Source organism: Diceros bicornis, chromosome 1 (genome assembly GCF_020826845.1).
Source record: "Diceros bicornis minor isolate mBicDic1 chromosome 1, mDicBic1.mat.cur, whole genome shotgun sequence".
In the NCBI taxonomy this organism is placed as follows: domain Eukaryota; kingdom Metazoa; phylum Chordata; class Mammalia; order Perissodactyla; family Rhinocerotidae; genus Diceros; species Diceros bicornis.
In genome coordinates, this window is record NC_080740.1 from 39,037,232 (window position 1) to 39,054,049 (window position 16,818).

A 16,818-nucleotide genomic window follows, 5' to 3' on the forward strand; every position below is an offset into this window, starting at 1 on the left:
TCATTAAGCTGTATGACCTTGGGCAACTCATTTAACCTCTCTGAATCTCAATTAATTAATCTCTAAAATGAGAATAGTACCTACATCAAAAGATTGTTTTAAGCATTAAAAAGACAATGTACGTAAGGCAATTTGTCCACTGCCTGGCACATAGTCTTCAGTCAGTCCTAGCCCTGGTTGTAATGGCACATCCTAAACTTTCATCCTCTCCTTATTTCCTCTTATGTGATAGTATACTCTTAAAAGTCTACAAAGGTTGAGCCAAAAAGACTCTTAAATGATAGAATTTCAGGCAGTTTCAAGGGATGGGAGTGATGAGAGAGAGAGAGGGGTAGAAAATTTGGTGTAGATAAGTGTTTTCTGATCTCATTTTCCACCTAGGCTGTGAGATACATGTTGAGGGGACGTAAGTGTGTGAGGACTTTAGTAACGTCAGATAAATGTGAGCTACATAAATTCGGTCATTAATCTTCACTATCCAGCCTTTGGAAACTTGTTGCATTTCAGTCTTGTTTGCATTCAACCTTCTTAAGTCTCTGTTACCCTCTAAACTATTGATCTTTCATTGGTTTATGTGTTTGTCTGTCTCCTGACACCCCTCAATTTATAATTTTCACTTTTCTGTACATAGAGAGCCTGGAAAATGACAAAATACCTTCATAAACTGCATAGCCATCCTGTTCTCTGTGAAACAAAGCTATTTTTTTTTTTTCAGTAATGAGGGTCCCCTGCTATAACTGCAACATCACAATACTAAATTCTTTAGGGAAAAGAAGTTTAATAGTAATATTCTAGCAAGGAATAAATATAAGGAAACCTATAAGAATTCATAAATTTTCTGTTTCTACAGATAAAAAGCAAACTGTGGGAGAGTTGTACCTAAAGTATATGTGTCAAGATCACTTTTGCCTTTTAATAAAAATGGAAAAATTGCTAAGGGATCCAGTGCTGGGGACCTTTCCTTTCTCATGTTTGGCTGGAGTTTTACCCATTTTCCACTTTATTTCACAAAGTTCTCAATCATAATTTCTTTGCCACTGTATTGTCTCTAAGCTACAAATCTCTCTCCTCCCTCCTCCTCCAGATAACTGTCATTCACTACCCCCTTTCCTTTCAGTATTTCCCTTACGTTCCATTTTGCTTTGGATCCTATTTCTTCTTTGTTAGAAGCATGCTTTGGGCTTCAAATCCTCTGCAAGTTGTGGAAAAATTACAAAGATCTCTTTCTCTTCCAATGAAGAATAATGCTAAAGTTTCTATTAAGATCTTTGTCTGGTCTAATAATTTAAAATTTTCAGAGCATTTTTACATCATTGTCTAAATTATCCTCCTTGAATACATCAAGTTGATTAGACAGATGTTGTAATCCTCTCTCTTCACAAGTGGAGCAACTTGGGGATCTGAGACATTACAACCTGATTAAAATCACACCACACTGTGTCAGTGACAGCATGAAGGCAAGAGCTAGGGGCTCCCAACTCCTGTATCATGCTATGCCCATGAGCCATGACTTGGAGTGGTGATGGAAGCACTGTTTTCCTCTGTCTTGAAAATACACTTTGGAAAATCTGTTTCATCATCATAATCAATAAATGCATGTAGGATTTTCTCTTACTTAGGGAAAATGATGGGAAAGATGAGGTTACTAACCTCTACAGGTTTACATGTGACAAAGTGTTTATCAGTAGAACTTAAAAACTTGCCACAAAATGTATTAGTCTCCCATTGACAGCTGATGTCATGAATTTTTCATATATATACAGTGAATTCTGCTGCATCTAAATTCATCTAAGTTTTTAAAAGATTTAAATTGGAAAATGACGAAAATTTTCAAGTCAAGAATATTAGTGTAGGACGTGAACTTACCTACTCAGTTAAGCTTGTGATTTTCTATTCCTAGTGAATTTCCTTCTATACAACAAGCCCACTCAAGCATAATGACCTTTGTCCCTGGTATTACCCCAACGGAAATTCTTTTCCTCTGGATTTCATGAGCTCTGTTTTGTCCTCAGGCCTCAGTTCGGTTGTCAGGTGTCATCTTCTCAAAGAAGACTTTCTTGAACAACTGTCTGAAGTAGTCCCCCACCCTTGGTCATACTCGAGCACATCACCATTTGTTTGTTTCTTAGCATTTATCAATATCACAAATTGTTGTTCACTATTTGCTTATTTTGTTTATTTTTTCACCTTCTAACCAGAATGGAACTTTATGAGAGAAGGGTCCTGTCTCTTGTTCAACATTGTTTTTTATTTTATAATTATAACTTATTTTATGAATATGTTCCTTGTCTCTTGTTCAACATTGCATTTTCAGCATTTAGAAGAGTGCCTGGCTCACAGTAAATGCTCAATTCATCTATATTACATAAATGAATAAATCCAGGACAGATATATCTTCTACAGATTCCCAAAAGTTGACAATCCAGCTACTATTTGAGATGAAATCCAAAAAATCCAGGAACACTTGTGAATAATTTTAATTATAATGTTTGTTTAAATATTAGTGAAATCAGTCTCCCATGGTTTTCATTCATTCCCCCAGCAGAGGTCAGCTTTCTGTTTACACATTGAATGCATCTAATCTCTCTTCCACTTTCTGTCCCTTGAATTGATCATTGGCCGTGTCCTCGTCCTTTCTGTGTCTCCTCCTTTCAGAGTAAACCTTTTCTACTTCCTTTTGCCGTTACTCATATTACTCAGTTTTCAAATCCCCATCATCCTTGCCCCACCTCTCCCCACCTCCTTCTTTGGCCACTTCAGCTAGTCCATGTTCCTCTTAAGAAGAGTTCTACCAAGTGTGGGAAGGCAAGGAAGCCTAACCTCCGACTTCCAGGAGGGGTCGAGATGTGTGGTTAATGGCAAGGGCTTTAGAGCCAATCAGATGCAGGTATAATATAAACCAGGGATAAAAATATCAGCTTTATTGCTGGTAAAGCTGAGCTAGAGAGCACAGATAGCACAGACCCTAAAATGGGCTTCCTAAAGCTTCCTTCATTTGTCTAGATGGTGAACTAATAGTCACCCTATTCCCCTAGTTCTTTTTCACCCTGACTGCTCTTAAACCAAGTTTCCTTAACATTTTTTTCCTTCATCTGTTAATTAGTCAAATCATTTTATAAACCTAGTACATGATTTTATGTATACTTAGATTTTCCTTTTAAAAATATATTCCTATTTTTCCAACCTGATTGTCTTTTTGAATTAGTCTTCTATAATTGAATCAATTAGGTATCCCACCAAGAGTTTTGTCACTTATCGATTTGATGAGCTTACTATGCAAGCTTCTTTTTGTGCCATTTAATATAAACGTTGATGAAGATACAGTGTGTCTACAGCTTTGCCTTGCTATGTCAGTATAGTAATCTTATTTTAAAAATCCTATTCCTTATTCATAGTATACCTGTTTAATCCTCTAGTGTGTATTACATCTTTTTCTAAATGTTCAAGAATAATTCTAGATCTTTGTAAGGATTCCACATTAAGCCAATTTGTAGGTCTAAAATCTACCCTTTGAACAATGGAACACTTGCCCATGAAAAGTCTCTCACTTGATTCCTCCAAGATAAGCAAGAGTAGAACAGCCAATCGCATCTTCATAGCTTTCTCCATATGCTAAGAAGTAATTTATATGGGCCAAGAGATTCAGTTTCATTAAGACTTTGGGTATTTACCTACTATCATTTTCCTTATCTTAGAAATTTTCTTTTAACCCTATCTCTTCTGTACTTTCCAGTGCAAAGATTATTCTCTTTGATAGCCCACTTGGAAAAAAGTAATTCTGCTTCCTGTTAGCATTTTACCATTTACCCCAAGCAATGGGCCAAACCTTTCTTTCTTACGTCCAGCCTCTTAACGCATAGATGGAAAATCTCTCTGGTGATTATCCTTAAATTTAGTTTAAGAAAAAAAGCAATTTTTTTCTTATTTGCCTTTGATTTTCATACAATATCTGTGCCGCTCTTGTCTTTACTTGTCCTGGGTGTTCTATCACCATTACCATCCATCACACCAAACCAAACCAAGACAAACAAAACAAAAACACAAAAAGTTTTTAGAGCACTTGCTGTGTTACCAAATTTTTCTTTGATAGATAATTGTGATTATATTGACAGTAATATATTATTATTTTATTCAACTTCCTATCCCTACTAAATCATATTGCCTTTCAGGATCTCCATAAATGGGATTATATTAATCACTTATTTAATTTAACATGAACTTTTATAAAATTTTGACAAAATTCAGATTGTACCTAGAACTGTCCGATCATTGTTTTTAATTTCTATGATACTAAATTCATTTTTTTATTTCTCTGCATTATATTTTTTTCTGTTTTAGCTTGTACAACAATACAAGTTGCTCTAGTGATTTCCCCCACCTTGTGAAAGAGCAAATTGTTAGAAAAGAAATTTAATAATTTATAAAATCTCAAAATGAAGGAGAGAGATCTTAAATATTGAGTATATATACGTGATATAATGTTATGCAAGCATTAAAATATTTACAAAAGCATTTGAATACTGTAATAAAATAAAATGAATGAAAATTATATAAAGTGATATAATTGAAAGAGAATAAGGCACTAAAATGTTTATTGGGTGTGTTTATATAGCGCTGAGGGATCAGGAGTGATTTATATGTTCTTATCTATATTGCCATAACATAGGATTACTTGATTTTTTTAGTATTACCACAGAAGCAATGAAGTAAATATATTATCATTGTAAATGATATAATCAAAATTATATGTATTAAACCATGAAAATCTCTTTATTATAATTACCCCTTACTCTTAGTCCAATCAATGCCAATGTAGGTAACTATGATTAACATTTTAAGAGGTGGAGTTTTAAATGAAATTTTCCATTTGCCTATGTTTGTTGCTCTATTCAAGTTTTCTACCATCTCTCAGGTCAAATTTGGTTGTTTATATTTTCCTGAACACATTACTTCTGACATTGTTTATTTTTGTGTACAGGCTCTCTCTCTTTCTGTCTCTGTGTCTGTCTCTCTCTGTCTTTCTCTCTCTCCTTCTGTCTCTCTTTCCCTCTCTGTCTCTTTCTCCGTCTGTCCATCTCTCTCTCTCTCTAAGTGATATAAACTGATATAGATAGACAGATAAATACTTATATGAACACAGTACCAATGCTCCACTTTTTGTATCAGATATTTATTATTTGCACAAAGTGCAAAGTTCCAGAGCCATATTCTAATTATATGCCCCAGGCCTCTCAAAACATATCTGAATGATATGTACGGGATGTTATTATTAATATGTTGAAATTTTATGTTCCTTGAGCTTATTACTCACACTCTCTGAGAAACATGAATGTAAGTATGTGATGCTGAAACAATTGTTTCTGGGTCTCTATCTTGCATTCTCAAAAGAATTTCTAGATTATCTACCCTTCTTTTTCCTTTTCCCCTCTTTCTTTCTCTCCCCCTCGCCCTCCTCCTCTACCTCTACCCCTTCTCCTGCTTTCTATGGTTAATATCTATTATTGTTTACACGATCTTGGTTTACAGTTTCATTTAGGCATTTTTCTTCTTCCTCAATTTTCATTTTAAATCTTTTGCTTAGGCTGGTCAGACCCCTCTTAAACATGCTTTATATCCATAGAAGTGCATTTTGTGTGATAGAAGATTATCCTTTAGTCTTAAGTCAGTGTTTACCAAAAAATTGTCTGAGTACCAGCTACTACCTTGGATATCATCCTGAGTTTTCACAAGGAGCCCACCCCAGAACAACTGAGCATTAATTGTTGGTGACAAGGCCCAGGAACCTGTATTTTAACAACTTCCCCAGGTGATTACTGCGCCCAACAAAGTTTGAGAACCAGTCATTATGTTTTCCTACAGAAAACTAAATCCCATTCTGTTACACCATTTAGACAGCCAACTTGTTTCCCTTCCTCCCCTCTCCTCTTCTTCCTCCTCCTCCTCCTCCCTCCCTCTCTCTCTCTCTGTTTACTTTTACAACATGCTTTTGTGTCTACATTCACAAACTTGAGTTAAAACGAAGATAAGATAACTGCCAGGCCCAACTCTGTCCATCCAGGATTCCATAGACAGTAGAAACATATTCCAGCCTTCTTATCATGTAATTGCTTGTTTTCTTATAAATTAGTTGATACTTTGCTAAGCTGTGGAATACTCCATTGTGTGTGAAAACATGTTCTATAAAAATCTCCTCCTCCTAATTAGTAATGTCATGTTTTCAGAGAGCAACTTCCATTGGATTCAGCATGATTCAAGTTCTTTTTTCAGTTTTCAGTTCCAGGAACTATGTTAATTTCAGATTGTTGTGTTATTGAATTTAGGTACCTTTAAAAATGATTTTATAGAGAAAACACAAAAAATTAAATTGCATCTATAGCATGATTATAACTATATAAAACAAGTAAGAGAAGAAATGCACAGAACAAAACCCCAGAAGGATATGTTAATATATCAATATAAAATATAATAATATAAGATTAATGTCTCACTGATGGTATTATCAAGTTTTTTCCTTCTTTCTACTACTTTTCTGTATTTCTGTCTATTTTTTACCAAAGACTTATCACTAGATAAAGAAATAAAATTCACTATTTTAAAGTTCATCTAAATTTCAGAATTAAAATCAAGGAGAAAAAAAATTTCCTGCTTTTCTCCTTAACCCTGAAAAGGTGATATAACTGGATAATGTACATTTAGAATTTGGAAAATTGCTAACATTTAAAAAAACCAAACATTAACCTGTATGCACAATTTTTTTAAAAGTAATACATCATTATTTTGGATTATTTCAGAGAAATAAAACAAATTATTCTAGCTAATTTACAAGGATAATGACTACTAATGTCTACTTTTTCAACTCATTTTTATGCATATCTTCTTTAGATTTGATTTGATTTGATATCTTGTTTTTAAAATTTTGTAGCCAATATTTTATCATGTTATCAAAACTTTTTATAGAGTCACTTTTAGTGACTGCCTAATAAGTCTTTTGAGTGCCTATGCCATAGATTAGATAGCTATTGGACGTCCTCCTGTGAATATTTAGGTTGTTTTCATGTTTTTCTTTTTATATTGCAAGTAAGGCAAAAAAACCCCAGAACACCCATTGTATCTTGAGCTATCTTTCCCTTTCTCTCCCTATCTCCTTCCCTCTCTCCCTCGCTGCCCCCTCTTTCTCTCTCTCTCTCTCTCTCTTTTTCTTTCTTTGTATCTTATCATTTTCTTAGGCTACTTTCTGAGAAGTGGCATTATTGGGTCAAAGAGAAGTAACATTTTTTAAAGAAAAATATACCTTGTCACAGACAAGCTGAAGCAAACATTTTCTTTTATAGAAAACTTGAAAACTTGGTCTTTTGGAGACATTTACTAATTGATAGCTTAACCTAACAGCTCTGATAAATAAGAGCAATCTCTCCCTTTGGAGACACTTTTGATAGCAAATTCAGCCAGCCAGATTTCAAGGCTTCATTTAATGTCAGATTAGGGTGTGCATGTATGTCGTATACTGAGGATATGTTTTAAGGTCCAAGTGGTAGCCCGAGCTAAATTTTACATAGCTGTAATCATACCAAAATTTCAGAATAGACACATACCACCTCAATTGCATGGTACCAACAGACAAATTTGAATTTGACTGAGTGGATCTGCAGGGATACAAGCAAAATTATGCCAAACACAATCAGAATTGCTTAAAATTTATTTCCAGTGATAAATAAAAATTGTATTAATTTTTAAATTTTGTATTCTATGACTGAGTAATAGGAAATCTCTTAAATCTCAGGAATAGTTAGGTTGGTTTCTTCTCAGTGTGAAAATTTCTAGAGTGCTAGTTTCCCTGGTATCAATCATCATTCTACACCATGACATCAGCTTGCATTCCAGGGGGTGATACACTCAAATCCATCGCCTTTTCTCTAAAATATGAAGTCAGCAGTTAAGCTTGTTCTGCATGTACTTCATGTAGGATAGGGGTGGTTATAGCAATTGAGTTTGGCTTCAGATGTCTTTGGATGGACATTCCTCTGGATGAATCAGCCAATTCAGGTGAGATGATTCGTACCATCCCCTGCCCACTCTTGTAAAAGAGGGAACTGAAGCTGAGAGAACTCAAGTGACTTATCAGGTCATAAACAAGAGCAAATGGCAGTGTCCAAATAAGATAGGACTCCAACTACAAATATATCATCTTTTCCCTTTGCCACAGATGGAGATAAGCTGGCATTAATTCTTGAGAAAGATCATTCTAACCCAATAAGACATGCTTAACAAAATCATTCAAAGTTAAGGAAGAGAAAAGTTTGTGTAATATTTAAAAAGGTGACCTTTGCAGTCAAGAAGACCTAAATTTGAGTTTCACTACCAAGCAGCATGATAACGTTGGGCAAACTAACCTCTCAAAGCAAGTGTTCCATCTGTAAAGTGAGTATAAAGTGAGGTCATGCATATAAAGTTGTAGAACACTCTCTGACAGGTAGCATGTACTCAATAAATGATCTTATTTTTATAATAAATTCATTATTTAAATTTTATTTATTATTAAAAGAGTAATCTAAAACTAGTTTACATTAATATTACTGTTGCCAGATATTAATATTAATATTAATGGATTATATTTGACATAATATTTGTTAAGACTATCATGGTATTCTAAAAATTACTCCTTAACCCCGGATTTTATTTTCTACTAAAATTTGAATGTATATCATAAGATTATTTATATTGTAAAAATAAAGAGAAATCTTCTACCTAAGACTGTCTTTCAGTGTCTAGGTCAGTGTCAGATGTAGCAGATAATTTTTATGAGGATATTAAGATGGAGGACCTTAGTCAATCTTTACTGTCTTGGGGAATCACAGCAAAATGAAGATGAGAATTAATTTTCGTTGAAGAGGACGATGCTAGTGCTATGTAGGAATTAATGAATCCCAGGACACAGAGGCTCAAAATATCTAAGGATACAACATTTCAACTATTTACTGTGATTCAGAGCTAATCAATACAATGAGCAGCAAATTATCTTCCACTGCAGCATGAATGTGATGTTTAAAGGGAAAGAAATGATAGAGGTCAGGTACATTTAAAATCCAAGGGATTATAAACTTCAGACCTGAAAATCTTCACGCTCTCAGTCTTTTAGTCCGTTAATTATAGGTGATGAACTCTAAAAAGAATTAAGCCAATTAGTTCTTATGGTGCCAATCTAAAAAGCTTTAGAGAGTAGCATACAGCTCTGGAAGAATTTAGAAAACACTGTAATCAATTCTTAGGTTATCCAAGATTTTATTTTATTTCCTCATGCCACATGAGACACCACACTGAAAACACTTCTTGTTTCTTAATATCCTTCATCTTCTGTGGCTGCATATTGCCACACCAAAGAAAGAATTCTCTGTTTATAGCATTCAACTAGCTTCTGTGGCTAAGGTCATAAAGTAATAAATTGAGCATTTAACTTCTTTTGGACTAAAAGCGAAGGAAATGAATTTCTATCTCTATCACCATAAATCTACAGAGGTGCTGGTCACAGAGTCTAAAACAAATGACCACTTTCCATGTCACATGTCAAACATGGATTGTTCACAGGTGGTTGGAGTGAACATTTGCTTTTAGTTCCATTAATAAGCAATCAGAGTTGGCGTTTTTTCCCCAAGTCAACTTGTTCCCGTAGGATACTGTTTGGCTCCTATATAGATTTCTTGAAGGTGATCAAATGACAGTTTGATACACAATTTTTAAAAATCTCTTAGTGAAAGTTTTATAAGTTTATTGCAATAATTCCCATGGCATGATATTTCTTTTTATGTCATAGATCACTCGAAATGGAAAAACAAAATCACACATGATTTATACTCTAAGGACTGCTTCTTATTGCAATGGCTCTTAAATGTTCCTGAATTTAGAGTCACCTGGGACCTTTACTAAAAAGTCCAATTTCCCTTCACTCTAGATTCAGAATCATTAATTCTTGAATGGGACCAAGAATCTGAACTTTAACAAGCAGCTCAGGGATTCCTTTGATTGGACGAGTTTCAGCCATGTCTTCAATTGACAGGCAATTAAGTCTGGAAAGTGGATAGTTGATGAAAGTCAATCGCTTACTTTTTAGATCACAAGACACACCATTGAGCCTCTGAGTTCAGACCTGCTCACACTAATTTTGGTGATGATGACATAGTTAAAACCATCATACAACTACAAAACTTAAGGAAAGCAACAGCAACGTGTAAGCGCCTCATTCTTTGTTTTTGTCTGAGTAAGAAAACCAACAAGCTCTGAAGCAATTGCTTTAAAAAATATATGGAGTTCTTGTTACATTAGGAAATGCATACCTTTTCTTTTCAGACATATTTATGTATAAAAGAAGCTTGGATTTCCATTGTGCTTCTCCTTAAGAAACTCAAGCAATGTAGATAAAAATTGTGAAATTCCCCAACCAGTAGAACTGCAGATTGAGACTATGAAATACTAACAGGAGCAGGTTAAATTAGGAGAAATGGTTTTAGACATTACTTTTCATTAAATATTTGAGATTAGATTAAATTAGAATGCCGTTACAATTGACTAAAGATGACATTTTTTCTTAACTTGCTTTATTTTAAGAAAAAGTTTTCAATTTCCTCATGTTTCTGTAGTTGATCTTCCATTTGGACTGTATTATTCTCCATCTTTCATCCTTATTTTCTCTCCTATTTTTTTCTTTTTTTCCCCTTATTTCTTACACTTCCATTCTTCATACTTTCCTTTCCATTTCTCCTCTGTTCCCTCATTCACCCTTGTCTTCTCTTTCAGTTTACACAAGCATATGGTGACACTACCCAGCTAACCAGCCGGTGACCACCATTCATTCTGAAGATCACTCTATGTTCGTAGGGACATGGTTATAAAAACTCTTCAGGAAACCTGACCTTGAGGATTCTTTCTGTCAGCTATGTTCTCTAGAGTTGTATTGCTGAATGGACTGAATGTAGCTATCACAGCTCTCCTTTTATCTCCTCTAAGGTCAAGTCTGGGTCATCCAACAGACTTCTCTTCTTAGCTCCTAGTTCTCCATGGGCTTTGTGTCCTCCTCAGAGGCTGCTTTATTTTTGGTGGATGGAAGGCGTAGTGGGTGGTCCAGAGGTATTTTGGCACTTAAATTCCCATCCCCATGCTTTTCAGCGTCCAGACAGTAACTCTGTCATCACTCACCTCCCTCCTTCCTCAGCACCTTATTTTTCAGGTACATAAAAAATATCCTTTTACGGAAGAATCAGCGAATCCTTCGTAAACTAAATGCTAGGCCGTCTCTTGACATTGATACTTCTGCCTTGTTTGTTTATGGAGTTTTTATGCCATATGTCAAGTCTTTTTTTTTCCTCTGGGCTTTTCAATGTTGAACTTCTAAAAAATGTAGATAAACATTGGACTGTAAGTTGAATTGATTTAATTTCTTCATTACAGGCTATAGAGTGTCCCCCTTATTATGCAGAATCCATGCCAATAGGTCTGCCCTACAGAGGAAAGAAAATATTTGTGAGGAAAGCAGATGGTTCTAAAACAGAGCAGGAATGAGCACACAAACTTTTCAGAAATCCTCCATCAGGAAATTTAACGTGATCCAACTGGAATTACTTTTACAAAGGAAGAATAAAGAAGGAAAGTCTTGAATGGGTTTTACTTCATTGGTGAAAGGATGGCTAGAAAACTAAAAAATTCAAGGAACTAGGCAATATTTAGAGGATGAAAATATTCAACAGATAATAACAATTTAAGATTTCATTTTAAGGTTAAAATACTACATGGCCCTTAACTGAACCTTGAAAGTTTCAGAGCCAGAATATTAGAGAGTCTTAGAGGTTTCAGTTAGTTGCTTTTAGCTAAAATCTAAGAGCCTGGATGAGCCTAAACTGTTTACATGGATCATAAAGTGCTTTATGGATGAATGGTCTGATCTGCTACAAGACTAGGCTATGTTCACTATTGTATATTTTGCCTATTTATCGTTTTTTATAAGTCTTCAGACACTAAGTCGTGGTGTTAAAAGCTGTGAGTTACAGAAGGCTATAAAGTTAGCCAGCTGTTCTGAGAAATGTTTTATGTTTGGCGGGTATTTGTTTCTTTAATCATGTAGAAAAAGTTGTCATCATACCAGGTCAACCGGCTTTTCTTTGTCTTTCTTATGACAGAAAATTGAACTGTTGATGACTGTAAATTGCATGAGTATTTATTTTTATTTGGTGAGCAGTATGAGAGTTTAGTGTCTAAAAAAATGTAGTCATACGTTTAATGTATCCTGTTAGAACAATTTTACTACTGACTTTTCATCCTGTGAGCTGCTTCACATTTTTCCTCTAAATTCCAATATACAAAATTTTAGTCCGATTCCTTCTTACCCTTAATCACATGTAGGATGAGGTAGCATTTGCTATCACACCTTGTAGAACAAAGATTCCACAATGCTCTTAAGTTCTCTACTCACAAACTATGGGCTACCTCTCTTTTACTTAATACTTTCTCTTCCCCAAATCTTTCCTTTATCTTTCTCTAAATAAGCACTATTCTCTGGCTTTTGTTTTCCTGAACACTTTTTAAACCTGAAATTCAACAAAAGCTATATATATTTTTTTTTTTTACTTTTTAAATTTTTTTATAGTTGTTTTTTTTTTTTTGAGGAAGATTGGCCCTGCACGTCTGTTGGCAATCTTCCTCTCCTTTTTCTTTTTTCTCCCCAAAGCCCCAATACATAGTTATGTGTCATAGTTGTAGAGTTGTAGCTCTTTTATGTGGGATGCTGCTTCAGCATGGCTTGATGAGCGGTGAGTAGTTCTATGCCCAGGATCCAAACGGGGCTGGTGAAGCAGAACACGCAAACTTAACCACTACGCCGTGGGGCCGGCCCCTAAAAGCTATATATTAAAGAAAGGAAAAAATATATGATGTATTATCCATTAGTAAACTGAGTCCCCCGAAGCTAAATTATATTGGATAATTTTAAGCATAGTGCTACAAATTTCTGTAGCTAGCTTTTATATTTCCTATCTTTAAACACAGAGGTTATGTAAAAAAATAGAATAATTAAATTAGAAATTCTTCAGTAGAAGGAAAAAAACCCCTAAATACTGTCATCAATGAAACCATGAAACTGCAAGGAGCAATGACTATATAGAGGTCAAGGGAAATAGAGCATGGGTCATGGAGAGAAAATTCCCCAAAGAATCATATTTCAGACAACTGCTTTTTGAATAAAACCACTTCTGGGCATATGCTTAAAGTTAACCTTTATTATTGTTTCATATAAGATCCAGTACTGGGGAGGCCACAGCATATAATAATATTAATAATACTATTATCTCCATTATAGAGAACTTATAATTTTCAGAATCTTCTCTATCCATTAATCCTGTGATGTCAAGTCTTTCAAGAATGCTCAGGAAAATACTGTGCAGATCCTTCCACATTCCTCAGGAGAGGAATGTTTTCTTATTTTGCAAATAAGAAAACCGAGGCACAATGGAATGAAATAGAGCTGAGAGGAGAAGCCAGTGGAATGAGCACTCCCCTTCCTGGCGCTGTCCGAATACGCATAGACCTCAAGGCCTGTTGCCTTCCTGAAGTATGCTTCTCAGGTTAAATTCATTCTAATTAAAATGATTTCGCCAGACATTCTGGTCTGTCTGTTGGCAGAATTACATGGGGAATTTGTAATAAGACAATTGCCCAAATGGTTATTATTATATTGCTTTTCTGACCGCAGAGAAGTATTGTACACAGAGGGATCTTTACCAAAAATACCATGTGAGGGAGAATGAATCTGAGAGGCACTGGAAAGGAATGTGGCGTTAAAACAAAAGGACTTCAGTGCCTCTCACTGCTTTCTGACTTGTAATCGCTTTTCAGTGGCTTCCAGACAGCTGCAAGAGGCCCCAGTAGCTTTACTGTGTGGCTGTGACGAGTGTGAATGGATTCCATGTAATTCTGTGCTTGACATGTGTGCTCGCTCGGTGCCCACTGAAGGCTACACTTCTATTGTGTTATATTGGAGATTTTCTAAGTTTGGCTTTCATGTTTTGTAACTGTAGAAAAGCTGCTGATATAATTTACACTTTTTTGAACTCTCATAGAACTCTATACAGTAAGATTATTTACTGAACATTCTTTATCACTAACTGAAATAAACATATGTAATCAGAATTTGGTATTATGGCAATGTTTAAAAATGGCATTATGTTTTAAGAGGTGGAATGGAAGTTATAAACTCTCAAACAATTGAAAATCACTCAGCTGCCCTTTTAAATTTTCCTTATTGGATGAAGTTACTTGTTTTATAAACATCAAAGTTTTAAAACTTTTTGGCTACTTTTAGTAATTTCCAAATAAGCTAAATAAATAAAATTCTTATACAATATGTATAAAATGTGCAGCAGAAAAGTTTTTTTTCCCCAATTCTCTTAGTTTTTTATAATTATAAAGTTGTTCAAGATCATTTTAGGGAATTTGTAAAACATAGTGTAAAGAAGCAGAAAAAAGTCAACCTTAACTCTATTTCCTACTCCACCTCCCATTGTTAAACATTTTGACATAATGGTATAGTTCCTTCAATTCATTTTGTTTGTGTGCTTTTTTATGGCTGATGTTATGATATATATTTCTTTTCTTTTTTACATCATACGTATTTTCCAATAAAATAGAAAATCCTTGGTAAATATCTTCTCTCGTGTTTGCATAATAGTACATAATTGAGCTCACTTAATGTAAACACAGTGTAAATTGGAAAACTGGGATGTGTGTTGTTGACCTGTCTTAAAGCAGTGTAGCATAATGGTTTGCAGCAGGGTCTGCAGTTAGAAAGTCCCTCCAGGTTGTCACTTACTAATTGTTAATTTGCCAAGTTCTTCTATTGTCTCTGAATGTCAACCAGCCGGCCTGAAAAGTGGCAACAATGCTGTATCCACTTCACTGGTTTTTTTCTGAGGATTCAAAAATAAAATGTTTGTGTCCTATGGAAACAAACGTTTCATGGGTACAAACATAAGGTTTAATTTTTCTTTATTCTCTATTCCCAACTATTGCTAGGCTGAATCTTTCTGTCTCCTTAACATTGGAGGCAGTTTTCACTACTCTGTGGTTATTTTCACCTGCTAAAATGTCAGCATAGTTCAGTTTAAAACTTCGATCTTAACTTTTTTCCCCACAAGTTCAGGCTTGCAAATAATGAGAAATGGTCTACATTTCTGCTAATCCAGTCTGGGAGTGGGGAGAAAGGATTAGGGCAAAGAACACAAGTCATTTTACTTATCTTGGCTTTGGAACAGTCGTCTCATGCTCTTTCTGTGGCTAAGACCAATTGACCACCATCAATGCCCACGTTGTGATGGTAAAGCAAACACTTGCTTTCTTAATGGGTGCTTATGCACAGTTCTCTCTGTGTCTACAGGATTTTCCCACTGCACAGTTTGTCTCTGACTCCAGTTCAACTTCTTTTCTCCTCTTTTACCTTCCACCAATAGCTGACTCTTGATAATTTCTTGCTATGAGATTCCCTTGCCTGGTGGACAGGACTCTTGGTGGAGGTGGATGGGAAGGTATTGAGAAGACACTAACTAGATAACTTCCGTGGTGTTCCTTGATCAATGTTACCCCAAAATAATAGTCCTGGCTGCTCCTCTTGTGGATGGCAATGCCACACAAACTTGCAAAGGTATAGCCTATATAGTTGTGCAAACGAGAGAAGTCTTCACTGCTCCGGTTGCAAATGGAAATATCCCAAGGAAGACAGACTGAAAATGTTTGGGGCTTGAAATCTATCAGATTTAACTTTCAGCCCTGGCCCTTCCTCTTTGTACTTTCTAGGTACGTGACCTCTAGTATATTGCACAAACCCTCTGACAATCAGTTTCCTGAACTCCTTATCTGTAACATGTGAATAAGAAAGACCAGAGGATTGATTTACGATTAAACGATATATGGTATTCCAATATATGTCTATGGCTTCCTTCTTCCATCTCCTTGCTTATTCTACAAAAAGGCCTTCAGCCTGTTTTTCCTTTTTCTTTTCTTTTTTCTCCTCCTTTCTCCTCCTTTTTTCTTTCTCTCTCCTTCTTCCTTCCTTCCCTTCCTTTACCTCCCTCCCTCCCTCTCTCTCTTGCTTTCTCTCTTTCTCTCTCTCTGTTTCTTTCTTTCTGTTGTTGGGGAGTAGAAATAGAAAGGTATTTGGATGTATGGGTAAATGAAATGATTAGGAGGATGCCAGGAGGAGAGTGAGAATACCATCGTGCTGTAGCTATTTATAATAGTCAATTGCCTACACTTGATGGGCCCTAGACACAAAACTTTCCATGCCTTGACTGGAGTCAGGGGCTTTGGGGGTTTCTTGTTTTGATGGAGTGTAATGATTAGAGAGGTGTACAGAAAGAGGAGATTTGTCCCATTTAATCTGTAAGGATGTCGTTTCAATGACACAGACTAAAAATTTATTTCAAGTGAGAAGAGTATAAAATCCATGTGAATAAATTCATGAATGTTGTCATATATAGTTTTCAAATAATTCCTAAAGAAGTTTGCAATTTCCCTGGTTATTCACAATTCAAGATTCTATGTTCATTCACTTTAATATTTATTAGAAATATGTATGGAAGTTTGAAAATAAAGAGTGAGAATAGGATCGCCAATATTCCTAGAAACACATTAAGATTTGTATTAACTGCCTTCAAAATCCATTATTCGTAGAAAAATCCAAACTGAAAGTTTTCCTAAGTTGCCAAAATAACTGTACAGACAATAAACTTTAGCCTTGTTTTCCCCTAAGAGAAAATTACGCTGAGTGGGTTTGGTATAATTTTG